We start from the raw sequence: 4,650 nt of genomic DNA, 5'->3' as shown, positions 1-4,650 counted from the left end.
TGCTTTTCCTTCAATCCTCATGACAACCCCAAGAGGCAAGTTCTGTTATTTATTCACGTTTTCCTGATTAGGAAACTGAGGGTGAGTACTTTGTCCCAAAGTCCCGGCGGCAAATTACCTAGTCAGGCTCCCACCCAGCCTCCCTCCCCTGAATTCAACACCACTGTGCTGTGCAGTGCTGGGGTGAATTCAAACCCAGCACTTCATTCTCTCCTTTGCAAAGAGTGGGCACTTGACAAGTGCTCGTGACCACTGATGATGGCATACAACAGGCTGCAGCATGTGGAGAGCCTTGTCAAGAGGGGACAGTAGGCCAGCTGAACTGGGTTCATTTCGTCTTAAAGCGCACCATGGTGATGACATCAGATTAGAGGCAGCAGATGTGCACTGAGGAATAAGCTCGGATGCAGGAACACTGCTGTCAGTGGACTTCCGGCCCAACTGAAATAAGGAGTCAACCAAGGTGGCAGAAAACTGAGAGAGGACATCAGGCCGAAGTGATCCTGTTGTAATGACCTTTTCCCATCCTTTGCCTCCTCAAAAGTGAAGCCTGTGTAAACTGATGAGCAGGGGAAGCCAGGGAGAACTGCCAAGCCGCTGTTTCTATCTCAAACACTTGTTTTAGGGAATGGATTTAAATTGACAGTTTTTTTTTTTAAAAATTCAGTATAAACATTATTAGTAAACTGTTCAGCCCTTTTACAATGAGTAAACTCACTTCATTATAAAATGTGTTTAATTTTGTAACGAAGTAATGGCAATATCTAATATACTTCTTTACTTTTTAGGATATGAATTTGTTTAGGAAGTTTTATTGGATTATGTCCTACTTAAGTACTAGATATTAGCTGAACATGAAGTCTTATTTGTTGGGCACCTGTGTAGTATCTTGTATAGGACTCCATAAAGAAAGTCTCTGTTTTGGTTTTTGAACTATTTATTTATTTATTTATTTATTTATTTATGCATGCCTTGGTGATTGGATGCTGTTGGGGCAGGGAGTAAAAGAGTGGGAGAGAAGAACCAACATTCACTTAGGGCTCTGGAACTGAGCCAGAGATGGGTTAAAACTGAGCTTTTTCATGGTCTAAAATGCACCCTAAACTATTGGCTGTCTTAATACCCCCAAAAGGAATGGGTGTACCAATGTCCAATTAACAAGGTGTATTTGCTTTTGAATAGTCCTTTGAAATGTTGCCATGCTTGGTACCCACAATCTCATGCTTCTAAAGAGGAAGGAACAATGGCATCGTCCAGCTCTCCAGCTGCCCACCTGATAGATCTGTTTGGTGTAAAATAACCTGTCCCATGCAGATGGGTATCCTGCTTGCTCCTAATTCCACGTCAAGCCCTGTGGCCTGTAGAGACTGCCTTCATCTCCTTGCTACACTTTCCTCCTCCTCCTCCTCGGGCTCTCCCAAGGAGCTGAGTCACATGAGACATGAGACTTACAACTCTCATGGCTCTACAGTTACCAATATCAGCTATTCCCCCTGGTTTCTGTAAACCCAGCAAAAGCAAGGCATCTAACTGTGTTCTCCTGTTAACCTGCATCCTGAGCAGAAGAACCGAAAAGCACCGTGAGTGGCTGCTGTTATCTGTCGCTGTGCTTGAGTTGGTCAGCATATTTGCTTTATTCTTTATTACGTCTCCGGGCTCGCTATTTCTCTTCCTATCTAATTAAATGATTCCATTTTGAATAATTACATTTAAGTGCCAACATTGTGCAAGGGGCATTTCAAATATAGGATTCGACACGTCCTTCCCAAGTAGATTTCATAGTTTAAATAAAACAGACAGGAGATAAACACAGGAAGGCTCAGAGCAGCCTCAGGTAGCCGTTCCTCCATGCAGTTCTTAGCTGGTTGAGCTACTGATAGTGTCCAAAGATCTGAAAGATTCTCTGATTTTGTTACTTTAGAACCTAGAGGATTATCTCGAAGACAAGAAGGGAATTTTTTTCTCTCTCACACACGCACACACATTTAAAAATGTACCAGGGGAGGGGAGAAGGTGCAAGGGTTTCAGTATCGTTCAGACAAGAAGATTTTTAATCAAAATTTACAAAATTCTTATAGCTACTGAATTAAGTGTGAAGGAAACAGAATTGTATATGAATAACACCAACAAATCCTTTACAGGAGTTGCTGCCAATCATGGGAGAGCACATTCTGGAAGCTTTGAGTGACCCCTTACCCCTTTAGGAATGAGGACTCATTCTCAGTGGGGGACCATGCCAGCGCAGTGCTCAGCTTAGAGTGAGCAGTAGGAAGAGCACAGGAGCTGGAGTCACCCAAAATTCCAGTTCCATTCCCTAAAGTGTTGGCCTGAGACTAAACTTCCCTGCCTACAGAATGCCAGCCGCACCTGCTCTCCTCCCTCACAGGGTTCAAGTTAGGCTCAAGTGAGATTATATTTGGAGGGACTTGAAAAATCCATGACAGTGTTAAATATGACTTTCCTGCATTTGAAGATAGGAGAACTGAAATGAAATAATAGTCAAAATAAAAATTTCTCTTTCCCACTAAATGCAAGCATGGGGCGGGGTTGGATTTGAATACTCAGTTTTGACTGTAATACTTCTTGGAATAATGTTAGTTTTGTTGTTATTTTATAATACGAATTGATCCTAGGGAAGTTTGGGGTTCTTCTACGATCTTAAGTGCATTTTTGTATGAAGCCATTGGCTTTTAAAATGTGATTGATTTTTGTTAATGGAAATTTCAATTGTAGAGATGTTACTTCTGTCTATAAAATTTCTGAATAAACTTTTCTCATGATATTTAAAACCATGAATCTGCTAATAATAGGCTTTAGATATAGGTTGTTTGTAGTTGGTTGGACTTGGCAGAGAATTTTTTTAAAAAAACAGATACAGGAAGGAAATTTTTTGTACAGGTTCCCTTTGCCCAATATCTACTCCCCTAATGAACTTTTCTTTCAGATGGGTATCTGTGGATATTTGTGTGTGCATACCCTTCGTAGTTAATTTTTTTTTTAGATGCGTGTCTAGGTGTAAGACAATTTTATATGATCGAATGAGCCTTGTAATATAGCACTAATCTTGGTTTGTACTTTATGAAAATATGGGACTAGAAATCAGGGCAAACCAGAACCCCATTACATGTAACCTTAATGCTTTAATGTTATAACTTTAGGCAAAGCTAATAAAAAATGCAAAGGACTCTTAAATAATTTAAATTATCTAAAAAATTGAGCATATTCCTTCAAATAATAATGGCTTTCATGATCTGATTTTTTAAAATTCATTTCTCATGTCTTGAATTACTTAGAAGTGTAGATATCAAAGTAAGTTTGAGTTTATTTAAGATTATTAAATATATTTGTAATCATGCAGTCATGAGGATTCCACATTTTAGCCTCCCAGTTGTAATCTACAGTGTTATGCAGTACGTAATTCCAAGAACACATCTAATAACGTCATTTTAGCATAGAGTTAATTTTTAGCACTTGTCTTTAAAATAATGCTCTACAACTTGATTCCTTGGTTATTTTGAATCATTAATCAATTCTATCAACTTGAAAAAAAAAAGTCATTCTGGGTGCCTGTTATTTTTTGCTTCCTAAAAATGAAAGCTTTTCTTGTCATCCTGGTCTTATTGACTTCACCTGGGGAACTGTTATTTTCATCATGTATTTTTATTACCATCTTTACATTCTCTTCAGTACAGAAAATAGTGGAAGTACAATGAATTGTGGCAACTGTGATTAAAGTAAAGATCAGTCTGTTTCTAAAACTTTTTTTCCTCTTCCTAAATGATTACGGAGGAGAATTGCGCGCTCTGAGAGCAGCATCTCCTTCCTCTGGTGCTGTAGTTCATAGCAATAAATACTCTATATTGATTACTACTTAATTCTAATGGAAGTATAGTAAGGCTGGAAACATAATGTAGCTTAGCATTTAGTATCTTAATTTTTAAACAGTTTCTAAATTTTAAAAATTGATATAATTGCTCTGAATATGCTTCTGTTATTGAATCCATTTCACGCTATAAAATTATTCTCATTTTATATCTTTCCTAAAGATTATTTTGTTCACAATATATTTTTTTCTGGCACCTCATTGCTGTTTTTGCATAACTGAAAATTTGTCATTTCCATTTTAGCTCAATTTGGAAACATAAAAACCATCTCAGAGCAACACATTCTAGACTAATATAGAAACACAAAAAATAATGGAAGAGAGCCATGTGGAGGTTTTAAATATAGTCAAATTATTCAAGTGTACAACTTTAATCCATTAATCTGCTTTGAAGCTGCATAAGAGAAATATTTCTCTCTAAACGAGGTTTTTCTCTTCCAAAACACACTCAGAAGTCTCTCATCTAAAACAAATACTGCGGAGTTTGTTTTTGCTTTTCGCTTGGGTTTTAAAAGAAAAGAGTGAAGCAAGAGCTGCCTTGGTACTGTTTGTAATTTATTCTTAGTCAAAAACAGATTGCCATTTACACTCTTGGTATTAAAAGCTAGTTACAGTCATTAGAGGTGGTCTTTCTTATGCTGTGTATTAAGATATTCAATGTGAGATTTATTTTCAAGCCACGAGGGAAGTTGTTTTCCTTATGAAGGAAATTCTGTGTTTTGCTTCATTATTTGCTGTATTTTAAAAATATATAAAACAGAGGAGAG

Source organism: Marmota monax, unplaced genomic scaffold, assembly GCF_021218885.2.
Source record: "Marmota monax isolate L192 unplaced genomic scaffold, Marmota_monax_Labrador192_F-V1.1 WCK01_AAM20220418_F8-fsc00057, whole genome shotgun sequence".
Lineage (NCBI taxonomy): Eukaryota > Metazoa > Chordata > Mammalia > Rodentia > Sciuridae > Marmota > Marmota monax.
This window is presented reverse-complemented; position numbering follows the sequence as displayed.